Source organism: Ovis canadensis, chromosome 1, assembly GCF_042477335.2.
Source record: "Ovis canadensis isolate MfBH-ARS-UI-01 breed Bighorn chromosome 1, ARS-UI_OviCan_v2, whole genome shotgun sequence".
In the NCBI taxonomy this organism is placed as follows: domain Eukaryota; kingdom Metazoa; phylum Chordata; class Mammalia; order Artiodactyla; family Bovidae; genus Ovis; species Ovis canadensis.
The window spans coordinates 228,427,531-228,451,288 of NC_091245.1; positions in this window are offsets into that span (position 1 = coordinate 228,427,531).

Below are 23,758 nucleotides of genomic sequence, written 5' to 3' on the forward strand. Positions count from 1 at the left end.
TTTATGGACAGCTGAGGTTGAGGTGCTTGATACAAAGTCATAAAACTAAGGGTTCAGTTCAGTTGCTCAGTTATGTCTGACTCTTTGTGACCCCATGGACTGCAGCATGCCAGGCCTCCCTATCCATCACCAACTCCTGGTGTTTACTCAAACTCATGTCCATTGAATCGGTGATGCCATCCAACCATCTCATCCTCTGTCATCTGCTTCTCCTCCTACCTTCACTCTTTCCCAGAATCAGGATCTTTTCAAATGAGCTGGTTCTTTGCATCAAGTGGCCAAAGTATTGGAGGTTCAGCTTCAGCATCAGTTCTTCCAGTGAATATTCAGGACTGATTTCCTTTAGGGTGGACTGGTTAAATCTTCTCACTGTCCAAGGGACTCTCAAGAGTCTTCTCCAATACCGCAGCTCAAAAGTATCAACTCTTCAGCACTTACCTTTCTTTATAATCCAACTCTCACATCCATATATGACTACTGGAAAACCACAGCTTTGGTTAGACAGACCTTTGTTTGTAAAGTAATGTCTCTGCTTTTTAATAAGCTGCATAGGTTGGTCATCACTTTTCTCCCAAGGAGAAAGCATCTTTTAATTTCATGGCTGCAGTCACCATCTGCAGTGATTTTGGAGCCTCTCAAAATAAAGTCTGTCACTTTTTCCACTATTTCCCCATCTATTTGTCATGAAGTATTGGGACCAGATGCCATGATCATTTTCTGTATGTTGAGCTTTCAGCCAACTTTTTCACTCTCCTCTTTCACTTTCATCAAAAGGGTCTTTAGTTCTTCTTCACTTTCTGCCATATGCGTGGTGTCATCTGCATATCTGAGGTTATTGATATTTCTCCCGGCAATCTTGATTCCAGCTTTTGTTTCTTCCAGTCCAGCCTTTCTCACGATGTACTCTGCATATAACTTAAATAAGCAGGGTGACAATATACAGCCTTGATGTACTCTGATCCTTTCCTGATTTGGAACCAGTTTGTTGTTCTATGCCCAGTTCTAACTGTCGTTTCTTGACCTACATACAGATTTCTCAAGAGGCAGGTCAGGTGGTCTGGTTTTCCCATCTCTTTCAGAATTTTCCACAGTTTGTTGTGATCCACACAAAGGCTTTGGCATAGTCAGTAAAGCAGAAGATGTTTCCCTGAACTCTCTTTTTCGATGATCCAATGAATATTGGCAATTTGATCTCTGGTTCCTCTGCCTTTTCTAAATCCAGCTTGAACATCTGGAATTTCAAGGTTCATGTACTGTTGAAGCCTGGCTTGGAGAATTTTGAGCATTACTTTACTAGCATGTGAGATGAGTGCAATTGTACGGTAGTTTGAGCATTCTTTGGCTTTGCCTTTCTTAGGGATTGGAAGGAAAATTGACCTTTTCGAGTCCTGTGGCCACTGCTGAGTTTTCCAAATTTGCTGGCATATTGAGTGCAGCACTTTCACGTCATCATCTTTTAGGAATTGAAATAGCTCAACTGGAATTCCATCACCTCCACTAGCTTTGTTCGTAGTGATACTTCCTAAGGTCCACTTGACTTCACATTCCAGGATGTCTGGTTCTAGGTAAGTAATCACACCATTGTGATCATCTGGGTCATAAAAATGTTTTTTGTACAGTTCCTCTGTGTATTCTTGCCACCCTTCTTAATATCTTCTGTTTCTGTTAGGTCCATACCATTTCTGTCCTTTATTGAGCCCATCTTTGCATGAAATGTTCCCTTGGTATCTCTAATTTTCTTGAAGAGATCTCTAGTCTTTCCCATTCTATTGTTTTCCTCCATTTCTTTGCATTGATTGCTGAGGAAGGTTTTTTTAATCTCTCCTTGCTATTCTCTGGAACTCTGCCTTCAAATGGGTATATCTTTCCTTTTCTCCTTTGCCTTTCACTTCTCTCCTTTTCACAGCTATTTGTAAGGCCTCCTCAGACATCCACTTTGTCTTTTTGCATTTCTTTTTCTTGGAGATGGTCTTGATGATTGCCTCCTGTACAATGTCACAAACCTCTGTCCAAAGTTCTTCAGGCACCCTATCCATCAGATCTAATCCCTTGAATCTATTTATCACTTTGACTATATATCATAAGGAATTTGATTAGGTCATACCTGAATGGTCTAGAGGTTTTCCCTACTTTCTTCAACTTAAGTCTGAGTTTGGCAGTAAGGAGTTCATGATATGAGCCACAGTCAGCTCCCAGTTTTCTTTTTGCTGACTGTATAGAGTCTCTATATTCTCTATTATATCTTTGGCTGCAAAGAATATAATCAATCCGATTTCAGTATTGACCATCTGGTGATGTCCATGTGTAGAGTCTTCTCTTGTGTTGTCAGAAGAGGATGTTTGCTATGTCCAGTGCACTCTCTTTGCAAAACTCTGTTAGCCTTTGCCCTGTTTTATTCTGTACTCTGAACCCAAATTTGCTCATTATTCCAGGTATTTCTTGACTTCCTACTTTTGCAGTCCAGTCCTCTATAATGAAAAGGACATCTTTTGGGTGTTAGTTCTACAAGGTCTTGTAGGTGTTCATGCTGCTGCTAAGTCACTTCAGTTGTCTCCGACTCTGTGTGACCCCATAGATGGCAGCCCACCAGTCTCCCCCATCCCTGGGATTCTCCAGGCAAGAACACTGAAGTGGGTTGTCATTTCCCTCTTCAATGCATGAAAGTGAAAGGTGAAAGTAAAGTTGCTCAGTCGTGTCTGACTCTTAGTGACCCCATGGACTGCAGCCTATCAGGCTCCTCCATCCATGGGATTCACCAGGCAAGAGTACTGGAGTGGGGGTGCCATTGCCTTCTCCAGTAGGTCTTCATTGAACCATTCAACTTGAGCTTCTTCAGCATTACTGGTTGGGGCATAGGCTTGGATTACTGTGGATTACTTGGATTACTTGCATGGTTGCCTTGGAAACAAATGGAGATTCTTCTGTCGCTTTTGAGATTGCACCCAAGTACTGTATTTCATACTATTTTGTTGACTCTGATGGCTACTCCTTTCCTTCTAAGGGATTCTTGCCCACAGTAGTAGATATAATGGTCATCTGAGTTAAATTCACCCATTCTAGAGTCCATTTTAGCTCAATGATTTCTAAAATGTTGATGTTCACTCTTGCCATCTCCTGTTTGACCATTTCCTATTCGCCTTGATTCACAGACCTAACATTCCAGATTCCTATGCAATATTGCTCTTCCCAGTATCAGACTTCACTTCCATCACCAGGCACATACACAACTGTATGTTGTTTCTACTTTGCCCCCATCTCTTCATTCTCTCTGGAGTTAGTTCTCCACTGGTCTCCAGTAGCATATTGGGAGCTGACCAACTTGGGGAGTTCATCTCTCAGTGTCCTACTGTTTGGCCTTTTCATACTGTCCATGGGGTTCTCAAGGCAAGAATACTGAAATGGTTTTCCCTTCCTTTCTCCAGTGGACCATGTTTTGTCAAACTCTCCACTATGATGCGTCCATCTTGGGTGGCCCTACACGGCACGGCTCATAGTTTCATTAGTTAGATAAGGCTGTGGTCCATGTGATTAGATTGGTTAGTTTTCTGTGATTGTGGTTGAGGGTGCGCAGTCCTGCCAGATTTTACAAAAATCAGTGTGATATTCCTCCTAGAAATAGAGCTAAGAATTATTTTCAAATTTAGTGCCAGTTAAAACTAATTGTTACAGAGCCATTTCTCTGTATATACTGAAAAGAAATATTGTGCTCTTTGTAAAACCCATATTATATAAAGCCGGAGTATTTTTTACATTTTAACTTAATTTTCTGTGGGGAAATGGCTTTCTGGAACTTTGGAAACTGCAGAATGATGATAAAGCCCTATGATACTGTTTTCAAGTTGCAGGACTTAGGCAAAATTTGTCAACCACTAAGGCCTCGGTGGGTTTATCTGCAAAACAGAACACTTTTGAACTGACTAAATGCGGAAGACTTAACCAGAGAAGACTTTGAGCATTTTCAATACAAAGAAAATTCATAGTTTCAAGTAAAAATAAAATGTACAAAAGGAAAAATACTGTTAAGGGCATAAAAACACCTATATACTTCTATCAACATTTTTATTCAATGAGATGAAATCCTGTTTAAATATTAATACAATTATAGAGAAATGTTTACTTATCATTCTTATCCAAATGTCTTAGAATAAAGAATAAATATTTTCCTCCAAACCAATTTGTCATTATAATGAATTACAGCGATGGCAAATAGTGTTTAGAATTTTCTTCTGAAAATAGAATAGTGGAACAAAATGCCAAGAACATTAGACCTCAGTCTTGATTTTTCTCTCCAACATGTAGACAAATTTAATAGCTGCCTATCACTCTATGTGCCACTACCAACAGTACTCCCTATGTTCTCATATGACACAGACAATAGGAGAATCAGTGGTAATTAGAGAAATTCTTTAAAGTTAAACAAAAAGGGAACACAATATAAACACAAGAGAATGTTTTGAGGGAAGAAAAATGTTTTTCTTGAAATCCAAGCTACTTGGCTTTTTTAATTCCATGAGTTATGTTCAATTAGATACTTTGTATTAAAGTTGTCCTTTTTGTCTATACTTTGCCTTCTGCTTCAGAGTTCACTTATATTAAATCTAGTACAGTGGCTAAGGGCATAGGCCTTATCAGGTAAACCTGAATTTCAGTCCCAACAACATCACTCCCTAAATGTGAAACTTTCAATAGATTAAATAACCAATCCACTTCTGTTTTCTCATCTGGAAAATGAAATAACATTTTTATCTACTTCAGAGAATTCTTATGGGGGAAGGATAAGGTAATACATATGAAGTTAACTGCAAAGAGCCTCACACAAAATAAGCACATGATAAATATTATATATTATGGCTATTATTTCTATTTCATATAATAAGCATCATTTCACTGCCTAGCTAAGAAGATCAAGAAGTCTATCACATATAAGAGGTCATTGTTTAATAGTTGATGCTGTTCCTAAGTAGGTACAGATTTTCACAAAATGGAATAAGGATAAAATGAATCTTATCTTTAACCCCAAAGTACAAGTTACTAATGGATAAAATAAACATTTCTATTTCTATCTAGGAAAACAAGATCACATTTGTTAACCACACTGAAATACAAGAAATCATTGCTGTTTTGTTCCTTCTAGTACACACAGGCCCCATGAAGGATGAGTATATAATACTGTAACATTTCTATTGTGAAGATGCCTCACTATTCAAATCTTCTTTTCTGCCTATCTCAATTTACTCCCCTCAAATGCTCAACTTCATAGAATGTCTTTGTAAGAGGATTTGCCACACTGTATTGCAATTTTGGTTTCAGGGTTACCTTCCCAATTTGACTAGGAACTGTTTAAAATGTCTAAATGATAATTATCTTTTATTTCCAGAGTTTAGTATGCTGCTGGGTAAATAATAAGCATGCAATAAAAATGTATCAAGGAATTTAATTTGTACAAAGACTTTTCAAATCTCCTTTAACTTACATATGAGAGATTTCTTTGGAAACATTATGTCTTAGCCATTATTGCAATCAGATATTCTTCCTCTTTAAGCGTTTAAGAACAGCTGTAATCCCTCTACTATAGAAGCACATAAACATATATGAAAAATACTGATTTTAAAGCACTCCTATTATTATGTTCAAAAAGGTTTTAGATTATCTCATTCAAGAATACAGAAAAATTAATCTTAATGCTTTACTGAAACTCTATAGGATTTGAAATAGCATGTGAATCACTTTTGTATTAGTAAATGAGTTATGATTCTGCATATGAATAGACTATATGAAAAGACCATTCATAAACCATCTTTAGACCCCATCTGACATTTTTGTAATCTGTCTATGGATACATCAATCTGGATCTATCTTTAGTCTTGATATGGTATATAAAATACTAAAGTATAGTTCTTAATATAAATATTTCTTAATGTAGATTCATATTTTTAATTTTAAATTATGTATTTCTTAGCTTTGAAGTAGAAATATTTGTATAAAGTCATTTCCTTTACAAATTTGACCAGGCTACAGAAATATATAATCTCTCTTTATTCAGCTCCTAAAACTCTAGCAGAAATGCTTTCAGCCTATTCATGTATGATACTCTCTTGGGATCTTCCATTTTAACTATTTTCAACACATTTTCCAAATGCTAATAAAAATGTATATCTCTATCAGAAAAACAAGTAATCCAATCAAAAAGTGGGGAAAAGACCTAAACAGACATTTCTCCAAAGAAGACATACAGATGGCTAACAAACACATGAAAAGTTGCTCAAAATCGCTCATAATTAGAGAAATGCAAATCAAAACTACAATGAAATATCACCTCACACCGGCCAGATTGGCCATCATCAAAAAGACTACTAACAATAAATGCTGGAGAGTGTGTGGAGAAAAGGGAACCCTTTTGCACTGTTGGTGGAAATGTAAATTGATATAGTCACTATGGAAGATGATATGGAGATTCCTTAAAAAACTAGAAGTAAAACCACTATATGACCCAGCAATCCCACTCCGAGGCATATTCCTTGAGGAAATAAAAATTGAAAAAGACACATGTATCCCATTGCTCATTGCAGCACTATTTACAATAGCTAGAACATGGAAGCAACCTAGATGTCCACTGAAAGAAGAATGGATAAAGAAACTGTAGTACATATGCATAATAGAATATTACTCAGCCATAAAAAGGAATGCATTTGAATCAGTTCTAATGAGGTGGGTGAAACTAGAGTCTATTATACAGAGTGAAGTAAGTCAGAAAGAGAAAGATAAATGTTGTATACTAACACATATATACGGAATTTAGAAAGATGGTACTGGAGAATTTATTTGCAGGGCAGCATTGGAGAAAACAGACATAGAGAACGGACTTATGGATGTGGGGAGAGGGGAGGAGAGAGTGAGCTGTATGAAGAGAGTATCATGGAAATTTACATTACCATATGTAAAATAGATAGCCATCGGGAATTTGCTGTATGGCTCAGGAAATTCAAACAGAGGCTCTGTATCAACTTAGAAGAGTGGGATGGGGAGGGATATGGGGGAAAGGTTCAAAAGGGAGGAGATATATGTATACCTATGGCTGATTCATGTTAAGGTTTAATAGAAAATAACAAAATTCCATAAATTTTGAAAATAACAAAATTCTTTAATTATTCTTCAATTTAGAAATAACTTTTAAAGCTACACCAAAAAAAATATATATCTCTTTAAACTGTTGTAAAGTTAAAGCCTAAGTATTTAAGTGGGATTTTCTTTTCAACCTCAAAATAAGTCTTTTTTTTTTTTCTTTCGAAAAGCACAGCCTCTCTTTCCCTAATTTTGAGTATGAAGTGATTTTTAACACTTTGTAGTTTTGAAAGGATTCTAATATTTTAACTCATAATGCTAGTTCAGAATTAATGTGTTTTCTTTAGCACTGGGATTAAGGAACAGATTTTAATGACCTTTCTTTAGGACCATTAAGTTTTGACCTAAAAAAGGCAATAGTAACACCCAATACAGTAGATGCAGAGAGTCATATTCTTGTGGAAGTCAGCATACATTTTCTTTAAGCCCAAATGTCTAATTTCTCTAATTTATTTGCTGCATGTCCAATGCAATCATAATATGCCAAAACCGTATTGTAAAGCCCATGTATTGCAACAAGATTCACTCAGAATTTAAGGAAAACATAAAATCTTTACGTAGAAAAGACCAAGTATTTGAAAAGCAGTTTCTTAACTTGTCTTTCATATAGATTTGTTCATAGACCTTGGAATTCATGGAGACTCCAAGCTTAAGCTTATGCTTTTGAGGTTCTAGCCTGCTTGCTCATCATCTTCCTTTCAGGACTACCTGCCTGACAGATTTTGGCTTTGCTTAGCTAGCACCTACAATTGCTTTGGGGCTTCCCAGGTGGCACTATTGGTAAATAACCCACCTGTCAATGCAAGAGACTAATACCCTGGAGAAGGGCACAGCAACCTACCCCAATGTTCTTGCCTGGAGAATGCCATGGACAGAGGTGCTTGGTGGACTATGGGCTACAGAGTTGCAAAGAGTTAGACACAACTGAAGCAACTTAGCATGCAGGCATACACAATTGCTTTAGCCAGTTCCTTGTTAAAAGTCCTAACGGAATTCTGGGTTGAATTTCGATAATCTACTATCACTAGTGCATTATAGGATATTATTTGCAAAATCAAAACAGCACTAGAACCATACATACTTCATGGTCTTATCCAATGTGGGAATGTGAATGTCTCCTAAAGAAACCTAAAATTCTATATCCAGAGATTGGTATACGCCTTTGTGTTTATTATAAAAAGGCTGTAAAATTAAGATTTGGTAGAGTTTTAGATTTAAGCCTTAACTCATAACTCTGGTGCTGCGTAATTTTGAAGAATAATGTAATTTCTTTCATATTGTAAAAAGGCCCTGAATTTATAGTGATATCCAACAGATGTGATTTCCAACTTCCTCCTAACTCTGAGTTCCCAACCTATCTTTTTTATGTTTCTAAGTCTGTTCAAAAAATCTCATGAATTTATTACTTTAAGAATAATAATTGGATATTTTTTATATTAGAAAGTATATTCTATCATGATGATGCTGAGTAAGCTGGTTATTTTTATATGTTGGTCCCAGAAATATTTTTATCAAATTGTGGCATTTTTATTTATTGCTCTGATAACTTTTACTGTATAACAAAAATTATACTACTGATGTTCTATTATACATTATGGTTACAAAGATTTGATAAATCAACATATTCACTTTACTTAATATCTACATTATTTTTTAGTTATTTAATGGGGAAATTACTACAAATAACATGACATTAAATTAGTTCACAAACCTGACCACTTCAAAAATAGTGAATCAGATGACTTAGAGCATATATTCAACATTACTGGACTTTACATTCTTAGGTTGAACCATTTCCAAGTTCCATTTAAGATCTAAGAGTTATAGTAATTTTTAATTTCCCTAAAGCATACATTTAACCACATCATCAACAAGTTTTTCAAAAAGAAGTTAGTCAAATAAGCAAACAAAAACCACATCTCATAGCACCTTCATCTTGGTCTACTTTAAAAAAAAAAAAAGAATTATCTTGTGAAGTCTTAAGATTAAAATACACTAAAATATCTTATAATTTGTTTTTTAAGCATAAAACATTCAAATGTCCTTCCAAGTTTTGTCTATTATTTGTTGGTTTGTTGATTGGTTTTGTTAAGAGCTATGTTATATTAACAGAATATAACATGACCATCATTCAATAATGCAAATTTTAGATCAGTCAAGTAAGCATGTGGTAGACACTTTTCTTCATCATCTCCAGTTTGTCAGCACCTTATCTGAACTGAAACCTAGAGAAGTAACTTACATATTTGCTTCTTTCATATCAATCTTCTAAATTATATCACATTTTTAGCAAACTTACAAATTAAAAATCTAATATTATGAATGGAATATCTCTACAGCAGGGGGATGGGGGGCAGGGGAGACAGAAAGAGACCTAGAAAGAAAAGAAGAGAGCAAGAGAGTGAGCATCCTTTTCTGTCTCTACTAGGAAAAAACGCAACCATTTCTTTTAGACACTATTTCTATTTTCATTTTTTTTTCAAACAATAAGTTAATGCACCATTTTTCTAATTTTTCTGTGCATGCCACAACAAAAGCAGCACAATGGCTTCTCCTCTTATTTTCTGGGAAGTTGGCAGGAGAAAGTAACACCTAATGGAAACCTGTGGAGAAGGCAATGGCACCCCACTCCAGTACTCTTGCCTGGAAAATCCCATGGATGGAGGAGCCTGGAAGGCTGCAGTCCATGGGGTCGCTGAGGGTGAGACACGACTGAGTGACTTCCCTTTCACTTTTCACTTTCATGCATTGGAGAAGGAAATGGCAACCCACTACAATGTTCTTGCCTGGAGAATCCCAGGGACGGTGGAGCCTGGTGGGCTGCCGTCTGTGGGGTCGCACAGATTGGACACGACTGAAGTGACTTAGCAGCAGCAGCAGCAGCCAGCAGCAGCAGCAATGGAAACCTGACTGAAGTCCCAACATCCGGCCTCCTTTCTGCCTCTTCTTCACCACATGATGGTCAAATGAGCATGTTTTCTCAAAATAAATGCTTACCATAAGACTTTAATGATGATAAAAGAATAGAATCCACATAAACTACATAGAAAAATGAGAACATTGCTACAAGTAAATATTTAATTTATTTTTCCATGTTTCAGTTCAGTTCAGTCACTCAGTCGTGTCTGACTCTTTGGGACTCCATGAATCATAGCACGCCAGGCCTCCCTGTCCATCACCAACTCCCGGAGTTCACTCAAACTCATGTCCATCAAGTCGGTGATGCCATCCAGCCATCTCATCCTCTGTCGTCCCCATCTCCTCCTGCCCCTAATTCCTCCCAGCATCAGTCTTCTCCAGTGAGTCAAATCTTCACATGAGGTGGCCAAAGTATTGGAGTTTCAGCTTTAGCATCAGTCCTTCCAATGAACCCCAGGACTGATCCTCTTTAGAAAGACTGGTTGGAACTCCTTGCAGTCCAAGGGACTCTCAAGAGTCTTCTCCAACACCGCAGTTCGAAAGCATCAATTTTTCGGCGCTCAACTTTCTTCACAGTCCAACTCCCACATCCATACATAACCACTGGAGAAAAAAAAAAAAAAACATAGCCTTGACTAGACGGATGTTCCTTGACAGAGTAATGTCTCTGCTTTTTAATATGCTAAGTTGCTTAACTTACCTTCCAGGGAGTAAGCATCTTTTAAATTCATGGCTGCAATCACCATCTGCAGTGATTTTGGAGCTCAAAAAAATAAAATCTGACAATGTTTCCCCATCTATTTCCCATGAAGTGATGGGACCAGATGCCATGATCTTCGTTTTCTGAATGTTGAGCTTTAAGTCAACTTTTTCACTCTCCACTTTCACTTTCATCAAGAGGCTTTTTAATTCCTCTTCACTTTCTGCCATAAGGGTGGTGTCATCTGCATATCTGAGGTTATTGATATTACTCCCAGCAATCTGATTCCAGCTTGTGCTTCTTCCAGTCCAGCATTCTCATGATGTACTCTGCATAGAAGTTAAATAAGCGGAGTGACAATATACAGCCTTGACATACTCCTTTTCCTATTTGGAACCAGTCTGTTGTTCCATGTCCAGTTCTAACTGTTGCTTCCTGACCTGCATATAAGTTTCTCAAGAGGCAGGTCAGGTGGTCTGGTATTCCCATCTCTTTCAGAATTTTCCACAGTTTCTTGTGATCCACACAGTCAAAGGCTTTGGCATAGTCAATAAAGCAGAAATAGATGTTTTTCTGGAACTCTCTTGCATTTTTGATGATTCAGCAGATGTTGGCAATTTGATCTCTGGTTCCCCTACCTTTTCTAAAATCAGCTTGAATATCTGGCTGTTCATGGTTAACATACTGCTGAAGCCTGGCTTGGAGAATTTTGAGCATTACTTTACTAGCATGTGAGATGATTGCAATTGTGTGGTAGTTTGAGCATTCTTTGGCATTACCTTTCTTTGGGATTAGAATGAAAAGTGACCTTTTCCAGTCCTGTGGCCACTGCTGAGTGCTCCAAATTTGCTTACATATTGAGTGCAGCACTTTCACAGCATCATCTTTCAGGATCTGAAATAGCTCAACTTGAATTCCATCACCTCCACTAGGTTTGTTCGTAGTGAAGCTTTCTAAGGCTCACTTGACTTCACATTCAAGGATGTCTGGCTCTAGGTGAGTGTTCACACCATCGTGATTATCTAGGTCATGAAGATCTTTTTTGTACAGTTCTTCTGTGTATTCTTGCCATCTCTTCTTAATATCTTCTGCTTCTGTCAGGTCCATACCATTTCTGTCCTTCTCATTGAGCCCATCTTTGCATGAAATATTCCCTTGGTATCTCTATTTTTCTTGAAGAGATCTCTAGTCTTTCCCATTCTGTTGTTTTCTTATATTTCATTGCATTGATCACTGAGGAAAGCTTTCTTATCTCTCCTTACTATTCTTTGTACTCTGCACTCAGATGCTTATATCTTTCCTTTCCTCCTTTGCATTTCACTTTTCTTCTTTTTACAGCTATTTGTAAGTCCACTCCACGCAGCCATTTTGCTTTTTTGCATTTTTTTCCCATGGGGATGGTCTTGATCCCTGTCTCCTGTACAATGTCACGAACCTCCGTCCATAGTTCATCAGGTATTCTATCAGATCTAGTCTCTTAAAACTATTTCTCACTTCCACTGTATAATCATAAAGGATTTGATTTAGGTCATACCTGATTGGTCTAGTGGCTTTCCCTACTTTCTTCAATTTAAGTCTGAATTTGCCAATAAGGAGTTCATGATCTGAGCCACAGTCAGCTCCCAGTCTTGTTTTTGCTGACTGTATAGAGCATCTCCATCTTTGACTACAAAGAACATAATCAATCTGATTTTGGTGTTGATCATCTGGTTATGTTCATGTGTATAGTCTTCTCTTGTGTTGTTGGAAAAGGGTGTTTGCTATGACCAGTACATTCTCTTGGCAAGACTCTATTAGCTTTTGTCCTGCTTCATTCCGTACTCCAAGGCCAAATTTGCCTGTTACTCCAGGTGTTTCTTGACTTCCTACTTTTGCCTTCCAGTCCCCTATAATGAAAAGGACATTTCTTTTGGGTGTTAGTTCTAAAAGGTCTTGTAGGTCTTCATAGAACAGTTCAACTTCAGCTTCTTCAGCGTTACTGGTTGGGGCACAGGTTGGATTATTGTGATATTGAATGGTTTGCCTTGTAAGCGAACAGAGATCACTCTGTCGTTTTTGAGATTGCATCCAAGTATTCCATTTCGACTCTTGTTGACCATGATGACTACTTCATTTCTTCAAAGGGATTCCTGCCCACAGTAGTAGATATAATGGTTATCTGAGTTAAATTCACCCATTCCAGTCCATTTTAGTGTGCTGATTCCTAGAATGTCGATGTTCACTCTTGCTATCTCTTGTTTGACCACTTCCAATTTGCCTTGATTCATAGACCTGACATTCCAGGTTCCTATGCAATATTGCTCTTTACAGCATTGGGCCTTGCTTCTATGAACATTCACATCCACAGCTGGGTATTATTTTTGCTTTGGCTCCATCCCTTCATTCTTTCTGAAGTTATTTCTCCACTGATCTCCAGTAACATATTGGGCACCTATCGACCCAGGGAGTTCCATTTTGCCTTTTCATACTGTTCATGGGGTTCTCAAGGCAAGAATACTGAAGTGGTTTGCCATCCCCTTCTCCAGTGGACCACATTCTGTCAGACCTCTGCACCATGACCCTCCTGTCTTGGGTAGCCCCACACGGCATGGCTTAGTTTCATTGAGTTAAACAAGGATATGGTCCATGTGATCAGATTGACTAGTTTTCTGTGATTATGGTTTCAGTGTGTCTGCCGTCTGATGCCCTCTTGCAACCCCTGCCATCTTACTTGGGTTTCTCTTACCTTCAGTTAAGTTCAGTTCAGTCACTCAGTCGTGTCCAACTCTTTGCGACCTCATGAATCGCAGCATGCCACGCCTCCCTGTCCATCACCATCTCCCGGAGTTCACTCAGACTCACGTCCATCGAGTCCCTGATGCCATCCAGCTATCTCATCCTGGGTCGTCCCCTTCTCCTCCTGCCCACAATCCCTCCCAGCATCAGAGTTTTTTCCAATGAGTCAACTCTTCGCATGAGGTGGCCAAAGTACTGGAGTGTCAGCTTTAGCATCATTCCTTCCAAAGAAATCCCCGGGTTGATCTCCCTCAGAATGGACTGGTTGGATCTCCTTGCAGTCCAAGGGACTCTCAAGAGTCTTCTCCAACACCACAGTTCAAACACACCAATTCTTCAGCGCTCAACCTTCTTCACAGTCCAACTCTCACATCCATACATGACCACAGGAAAAACCATAGCCTTGACTAGACGGACCTTAGTCGGTAAAATAATGTCTCTGCTTTTGAATATATTATCTAGGTTGGTCATAACTTTTCTTCCAAGGAGTAAGCGTCTTTTAATTTCATGGCTGCAGTCACCATCTGCAGTGATTTTGGAGCCCCCAAAAATAAAGTCTGACACTGTTTCCACTGTTTCCCCATCTATTTCCCATGAAGTGATGGGACCAGATGCCATGATCTTTGTTTTCTGAATGTTGAGCTTTAAGCCAACTTTGTCACTCTCCTCTTTAACTTTCATCAAGAGGCTTTTTAGCTCCTCCTCATTTTCTGCCATAAGGGTGGTGTCATCTGCATATCTGAGGTTATTGATATTTCTCCCGGCAATCTTGATTCCAGCTTGTGTTTCTTCCAGTCCAGCGTTTCTCATGATGTACTCTGCATAGAAGTTAAAGAAGCAGGGTGACAATATACAGCCTTGACGTACTCCTTTTCCTATTTGGAACCAGTCTGTTGTTCCATGTCCAGTTCTAACTGTTGCATCCTGACCTGCATACAGATTTCTCAAGAGGCAGTTCGGGTGGTCTGGTATTCCCATCTTGTTCAGAATTTTCCGTAGTTTATTGTGATCCACACAGTCAGAGGCTTTAGCATAGTCAATAAAGCAGAAATAGATGTTTTTCTGGAACTCTCTTGCTTTTTCCATGATCCAGCAGATGTTGGCAATTTGATCTCTGGTTCCTCTGTCTTTTCTAAAACCAGCTTGAACATCAGGGAGTTCACGGTTCACGTATTTCTGAAGCCTGGCTTGGAGAATGTTGAGCATTACTTTACTAGCATGTGAGATGAGTTCAATTGTGTGGTAGTTTGAGCATTCTTTGGCATTGCCTTTCTTTGGAATTGGAATGAAAACTGATCTTTTCCAGTCCTGTGGCCACTGCTGAGTTTTCCAAACTTGCTGGCATATTGAGTACAGCACTTTCACAGCATCATCTTTCAGGATTTGAAACAGCTCCACTGAAATTCCATCACCTCCACTAACTTTGTTCGTAGTGATGCTTTCTAAGGCCCACTTGACTTCACATTCCAAGATGTCTGGCTCTAGATTATTGATCACATCATTATGATTATCTGGGTCATGAAGATCTTTTTTGTACAGCTCTTCCGTGTATTCTTGCCACCTTTTCTTAATATCTTCTGCTTCTGTTAGGCTTGGACATGGGATATCTCTTCACAGCTGCTCCAGCAAAGTGCAGTCACTGCTCTTTACCTTGGACGAGGGGTGTCTCCTCATGGCTGCCCCTCCTGACCTTGAATGTGGAGAAGCTCCTCTCGGCCCTCCTGCGCCCTCGCAGTCGCTGCTCCTTGGATGTGGGGTTGCTCGTCTCAGCAGCTGCCATGACCTCAGGCATGGGGTAGCTCCTCTTGGCCACCGCCCCTGACCTCAGGCATGTGGTAGCTCATCTCAGCTATTCCTGTGCCGACACAGCCTGGCACTCTCAGTCTAGACACTAGAGTTTGGTGACTCAGACAGGAAAGAAGCTGCCTGCAATGAAAGATACCTGCGTTTGATCCCTGGGTCATAAAGATTGACTGGAGAAGGGAATGGCTACTCACTCCATTTTTCTTGCCTGGAGAATTCGATAGACAAAGGAGTCTGGTGAGCTTACACTCATGGGTCACAGAGTGTCAGACACAACTGAGTAACTATCACTATGACATTTTTTTCTCTCCAGAGTTCATGTTCAAGCAATAATTTCTATCCTTCTCTTTCTTCCCCTACCTCTCAAATTTTACACTTAATGTGTCATCAAGAAAAGGTAAGGAAGTGACTTCTATAGAAAGCAGCAACTCACTACTATGCAGAACTTCCAACTCTGTTTCTGAAAAATTTCAAGCAGGTAGAATACACCAATGGCTTCTTTCTTGCCAATCCAAAGACCTGTTTAAAATTCTCATCTCTCTTGACCTCTCCACAGGATGTGACACTGCTAAACCTGCTGTTATACTTGAAATGTTTTATTCCAGTGGCTTCTTCAATAGCATCTCCTCCTTACATTTCCCAGTACAGCTCTGACTTTCTCCTTTATTCTCTTTTAACAGTTCCTCCTCCTTTGCCCACCATCTAAGCCATGGGTTATCTGTGGTTTGTTCAGCTCTTTTCTCTTCATTCATCTACTTGACACAAATTGTTTTATTTCTTTTGAGATTTTTAAAGGATAGTTTTGTCTTTTTCCCCAGGTTTACTGAGCTATATTTGACAAATAAAATTACATGTATTTAAATACATGTAAAATGTGATGAGCTAATACATGTATGTATTATGAAATGATTCCCACAATCAAGTTAATTAACACACCCATCACCTCACAGTCACCCTTCTTTATTTTTGTGGTGAGAATACTTAAGACTGACTCTCTTAGCAACTTTCAAGTATATAATACAGTATTATTAACTAGAGTCACCATGTCATACAATACATTAGCAGAAAGGTTATATCCCTCAACCTACATCTGTTTATTTCCTCTCAACTCCCAAACCCTGGCAATCACTTTACTTATTGTTGCCATTATCTCACATTTTGTTAAGATTCCACATAAGTGATACTATACAGTGTTTGTTTATCTTTGTCTGGATTATTTTGCTTAGTATCATGCCCTCCAAATTCATCCATATTGTTTCAAATGTCAAGATTTATTTTTTTTTTAGGGTAAATGATATTCCACTGTGTTTGGGAATGTTTATTACATTTTCTCTATCCATTCATCCATTGACATAAACTTGGTTGTTTCCATATCTTGCGTACTGTGAATAATGCTCAGTGAACTTGAGAGTACAAATATCTACTGATTTCATTTCCTTTGGATATATACCCAAAAGTAGAATTGTTGGATTATACGGTAGTTCTATTTTCAATTTTTGAGGTATCTCCATAGTGTTTTCCACAGTGGCTACACCGAGTCATATTTTTAACACCAGTGTAAAATGGATTTTTTTTTCATATCCTTGCCTACATTTGTTATCTCTTATTTTTTTGAAAGTTGCCATCCTAACAAGGTGAGGTGACAATTCACTGTGATTTTGATTGGTACTTCCCTGATAATGACCGAGCATCTTTTGAAGTACCTGTTGGCCATTTGTATGTGCTCTTTGAGAAAATGTTTGCTTGGGTCTTTGCCCTAACTTAAAGCCAATCATTTGTGTTTTTTTTTTTTTAATACTTTGATAGAGAATCTCAAACCTAGTTGCAAGTTTGGCATCACCAAGTGAGTTTTTTAAATTTAAAATATTTTGTTCCAGTGTGTGGTAGACATTGGAATTTTAAAATTTTTCTAGGTGGTTCTAATGTGCCAGAAGGTTAAGGACCACTATTTTCAGAGGTACAGGAAGAATGACTGACTTGAAAAAAGGGGGGGGGGGCAGAAAAGGGATTGTGAAGCAGCTTTTAGAAAATGTATGCAGAATGCTATAAAGGTAAGTTTCTACACAGAAATAACAGAAGTAGGCAGTCATGTGGACTCAACTGAGAAGCAGACTGACATTAGAATTTTTGTACCTACCTATCCTATTTCAGTCTTTTCAAAAATGCTCACCTATATCCTCACAATTCAAAGTGTGTTCTGTAACTGCCCCTTGTTAAAATATAGAACCTCAGTCCCACCTGGGATTTCCTGAGTCAGAATCGGCATTTTAAGAAGAGTGCAGATACAGAAATGATACATCTCTGAGTTCCTCAAGCACTGATTTCTTCTAAGTGTAGACCAAAAGGACAGAAAGCTTGAGTATTCAGCATGTTATCAGGAGTAAACAGATCAACATTATAAACATGAGCTAGGTAGATGCAGGCAGGTAGGAAGGAAAAGGCATATGGTGAAAAAGAAAATATTAGGATCAATGTGCTAGAAAGCTGGTACAGTTAAAATTTAGGAGGGCATGGGAGGACTTGTGCAGGAGTTCTGGCTGCAGTTGTGTGTGTGTGTGTGTGTGTGTGTGTGTGTGTGTGTGTGTGAGTTGCTCAGTTATGTCCAACTCTTTGCAATCCCATGGACTATACAGTCTATGGAATTCTCCAGGCCAGAATACTGGAATGGGTAGCCATTTCCTTCTCCTGGAGATTTTCCCAACCCAGGGATCAAACCTAGGTCTCCAGCATTGCAGGTAGATTCTTTACCAGGTGAGCCATGAGGGCTATGTTTGTAGGAGCTATTAAACCACTGGAACATGGAGAAAATTGCTTTATACTTGAGGAGTTAGCTAAGGAAAACAGAGATAAAGGACCAGATGGATAGCTCTGATAGGTTCTTGGAAGACAGCGACACTCAAGCTTAACAGTCTGGTAGCTTTAGTGCAGAGGCCAATATTCTATCTAGGTTTAAGATGCTAGTGTCTGTGGCATGTACAGCAATATCCTATAGACCAAAAAAAACAAACAAACAAAACAAAAAAAAACCTGAAAATGAGGGATTAGCCTTTCATGGATTGGTATGTGTATTGAACAGAGGCAGTCAAAAAGGGTCCCCCTTCCTGCCACAGTTTCATGGCTCTAAAAATCCTCTGTATTCCACCTATTGGACCCACCATCCCCATAACACCTGACAGCCAATGATCTTTTTACTGTCTCCATAGTTTGGCCTTTTCCAGAATGCTATAGTTCAAATTCTACAGTAAGCATCCTTTTCAGATTGGCTTTTTTCTTTCTGTAAAATAGTAAATTAGTTGCTACTGAAAATGCAGTAGCAATTCCATTATTAATCTGCATAGGATTAAACATTATTATAGTCAGAGATATGAATATTTACTACTATAACATTAAAAACATTAATTCCTTGAAGTAGAAAAAAAAAGATATAGCAACAAATACCTGAAAAAATGAGTAAAAAGCAGAAGCAAATCTATTATAAATTGAAACTATGATTATATGGCTCCAGTATTCTTGCCTGGAGAATCCCATGGAAAGAGGAGCCTGGCAGGCTACAGTCTGTGGGGTTGCAAGAGTTGGACATGACGTGGCAACTAAACTGCTACTACTATGCTTATATGGAAAGCCAGCAATTTTACCACACAGAATTTAAGGAAAACTTAAGTTTTTCTAGGTACATGTGATTTAGAGAATTGATTAACCAAAGATTTATTCAGGAGAAAGATCCCCAGGTTCTTGATATTGAAAATATGCTATCTCTTAGCAATACAACAAAACACAAATTGAGCTTGTTAGATGTCAGTTTTCCTAGGAACAGAAAAGGTAGCTCCTTTAAGGCCCAGTGGGCAATCCTACAAACAATATTTCCTACATCCATGTATCTTGAGGAATTACTATACTGACCCTAGGAAAGCAGGCTACAGAAAAAGTTAGACTGTTCTGTTGTAACAAGACAACCTCTACAGGTTATATATATATGTGTGTGTGTGTATATATGTGTGTGTATGCGTGTGTACATACATGTATGCATATATACATACATACATATGTATACATACATGTATATATATACATACATATAAAGGGGGAACCAGACATATTTTCTGTGATCTACTTTTTATCTTGCATAGTGTAACAAGAATATTTGCTTGCTTTTACTTTGTAATTATCTCTATTAGAGAATAAAAGAATCCCATACAAGGTAACCTAACATTAATGATAAAGTTCTAATTATACATCATGGTTCTCCATCATTTGGGTACTATCGTGTGAGCAAGGACCATCCTTGATCATGAACTCTCAAGATATAATGGAACTGAGGAAAGAAGAGGCATTCTTGTGTCTTCTCAAACGCTCAAACAATTCCACTGTTAGTGAAAAACTTCACTGGAGAACCAAAAACTGATGACCACGTGTGTCTGACCTAATTACTATTTGATGTAATCCCTCATTTAAAATATACACAGAGGAATATATACATGTACATATATGTGTCTGTGTGTATATATATATATATATATATATGTATATACATATAAAGACTGACAGATGATCCTTCTCTTAGCTCTGTCTTGAAATTCTGAGTGCTTCACTAACTTATGATTATAACACATCTTTTTGAGGTTCTATACCCAAATTTAACTAAAATAGCAGTCCCTTCCTTCCTTTCCTCTTTCCTTTCTTCCTTCTTTTCCCTGTGCCTCCTCTTCCTCCCTCCCTTTCTTTTTATAGTAGCCTCTTCCTTTCTGATTATAAACAAAAAGAAAAAAGTTTAGAGGATCTACCAAGGATGCTTTTCTTAAAAGGAGCTATTATTCAGTCAGTCAGTCAGTTCAGTCGCTCAGTCGTGTCCCACTCTTTGCGACCTCATGAATCACAGCACGCCAGGCCTCCCTGTCCATCACCAACTCCTGGAGTTCACTCAGACTCGCGTCCATCGAGTCAGTGATGCCATCCAGCCATCTCATCCTCTGTCGTCCCCTTCTCCTCCTGCCCACAATCCCTCCCAGCATCAGAGTCTTTTTCAATGAGTCAACTCTTTGCATGAGGTGGCCAAATTGCTGGAGCTTCAGCTTTAGTATCATTCCTTCCAAAGAAATCCCAGGGCTGATCTCCTTCAGAATGGACTGGTTGGATCTCCTTGCAGTCTAAGGGACTTTCAAGAGTCTTCTCCAACACCGCAGTTCAAAATCATCAATTCTTCGGCGCTCAGCCTTCTTCACAGTCCAACTCTCACATCCATACATGACCACAGGAAAAACCATAGCCTTGACTAGACAGACCTTAGTCAGCAAAGTAATGTCTCTGGTTTTGAATATACTATCTAGGTTGGTCATAACTTTTCTTCCAAGGAGTAAGAGTCTTTTAATTTCATGGCTGCAATCACCATCTGCAGTGATTCTGGAGCCCCCCCAAAAATAAAGTCTGACACTGTTTCCCCATCTATTTTTGGTTATAACTGTAGTTTGACTTTGAAACAATTTTATTGCAAAATAGTTCACATAACATATAATTTGCCTCTCTAATAGGCACAATGCAATGTTTCTCAACATATTCACAGAATTGTGCAATCATTGCCACTATTTTAGAACATGTTCATAATTCTAAAAAGAAACTCCATAGAGATTAGCATTCACTTCCTATTTCTCCCAAACATCAATGCATTCCTTAGCCCTAAGCAAACACTAATTTACTTTGTCTTTATAATTCGGCCTACACTGAACGTTTCATGTAAATAATATCATGTAATATATGGTCTTTTGGAACCGACTACTTTCCTCTGGTACAATGTTGTGAAGGTTCATCTATTTTTGTGTTCAAATTATATTGCACTGTAAAGATATATTATACTTTGTTTATTCATCAACTGGTAGTCATCTGCATTGTTTCCATTTGAGGGTTGTCATGAATAATCTTGGCATGAACATGTACAAGTTTTTAAATAAACAAATGTTTCAGTTCTCTTGGGTGTATACCAAGGAGTAGAATTTCTAGGTCATATGATAACTCTATTTAACTTTTGCAGACTAATAAACTGTTTTCCACAGGAGCTACATCATTTTACATTTCCATCAGCAATGTATATGGATTCCTTTTTCTCTACATCCTCACCAACATTTGCTGCTGTCCAGGAGACCCGGCTTTGATCCCTGGGTCAGGAAGATCCCCCAGAGAAGGAAATGGCAACCCACTCCAGTACTCTTGCCTGGAAAATCCCATGGACTGAGAAGCCTGGTAAGCTACAGTCCATGGGGTTGCAAAGAGTCAGACACGACTGAGCGACTTTCCTTTCCTTTGATTCTAAACATGATAGTCAGTATAAAGTGGTATCTTATTGTGGTTTCAATTTGTATTTCTCTAATGACTAGTGTGGAGAAGGCAATGGTAACCCACTCCAGCACTCTTGCCTGGAAAATCCCGTGGAAGGAGGAACCTGGTAGGCTGCTGTCCATGGGGTCGCTACAAGTCGGACACGACTGAGCGACTTCACATCACTTTTCACTTTCATGCATTAGACAAGGAAATGGCAACCCACTCCAGTGTTCTTGCCTGGAGGATCCCAGGGATGGCAGAGCCTGGTGGGCTGCTATCTATGGGGTCACACAGAGTCGGACACGACTGAAACAACTTAGCAGTAGCAGCAGCATCAGTGACTAGTGATGTCGAGCATTATTTCACATGCTTATTTCCCATTCGTACATATTCTCTGGAGAAATTCAAGTCAGATTCTCTGTCCATGTTTTAATTCAGTTATTTGTCTTTGTATTATTGTGTTATAATATATATACTTTATGTATTCTGAATACCAGTACCTTATTAGATGCATGAATTGGACACATTGTCTTCCACACTGGAGTTTGTCCTTCTCACTTTCTTGATGGCATCCTTTGAAGCACACAAGTTTTTAATTTTGATGGAGCTCAGTTCATTTTTTCTTTATCACTTATAAGATGAAGACATATCTAAGGAGCCATGACCTAATGCAGGGTCACAAACATTTACTCTTATATATCCTTCAAAGGACACTACAGTTTTAACTCTTCCATTTAGTCTATGATTTATTTTGAGTTAATTTTTATACATGGTATGAGGTAGCACTCCAAATGCATTGTTGTACAGGTGATTATTCAGCTTTCCCAGCACCACTTTTTGAAAAGACTATTCTTTCTCTACTGAATCATTTTGTCTAAAGTCAATTGATTGTAAACATAAGGGTTTATTTCTGGAATCCCAATTCTATTCCACCGATCTATATCCCTATCCTTATGTTAGTACCCTACTGTATCAGCTACTATAGATTTGTAATAAATACTGAGATCATGAAGTGTCAGTCTTCAAACTTTGTTCTTTAGTTCAAGATTGCTTTGACTACTCTAGGCCTCTTGTATTTTCAAATGAGCTTTAGAATCAACTTCTCAATTTCTGCCACAAAGCCCACTGTGATTTTAGCAGGGAGGGTGCTGAATCTGTAAACACATTTTTAGCATGTATTCACTTCCTGTATCTGCTGTAACAAGTCACTAAAAACTTGGTGGCTTGAAAGTATAAATATTGCTTCTTTACTGGTTCTGAAGGCCAGAATTCTAGAACAAGGTATCAGCAGGGTCACATTTTCTCTGGAGGTTCTAGGAATAATCTCTTCCTTGTATCACCAGCTACTGGTGGCTACTGGCATCCCTTGACTTGTGGCCACATACTACAATCTCTGCTTCTGTGGTCACATTGTCTCTTTCTCAATCTGTATCAAGTTTCCTCCACCTCACTTTTCTAAGAACATATATCAAGATCTTTAACTATATGTGCAAAGACTCCTTTTCTGAATATGGTAACATTCAGAGGTTTCAGGAATTAGAAAGAGGACCTATCTCTCGAGGGGATCACAATTTAGCCCACTACAGGAAGTATTCCAATTATAACAATATTATTTTGTAATCCATGAACACTAATGTCTTTTCATTTGTTTAGGTCTTAATTAATTAATTTTGTTGTTTTTAGTGCACAAGAATAGCACTACTTTTGTTAAATTTACTTCTTTTATTTTTGATGCTATGAAAAATGGAAACAATTTTACTTTATTTTCAGACTGTTCATTTTTATATTTGTAAATACAAGCAATTTTGTATAGATATTAGGCTTTGAAATTTTGCTGATTCTTTTCTTAGTTCTAATATCTTTTCAGTGAACTCCTTAGAATTTTCTACATACAAGATTATATCTGCAAATTGCCTATCTTCAAAACTAGAAATAGTTCTATTTCTCCGATTCTAATTAGGTTATTTTTTTTTTTATGTTGTACATAATTGCTCTAGCTAGGACCTTCAGTACAGTGTTAGATGAAAGTGTCAAGAGTAAATATCCTTGTCTAGTTTCTGTTTTTGATGAAACATACTGAGGTTTTTTCATCATTAAGTGTGATATTGACAATGTATTTTTTTCATAGAC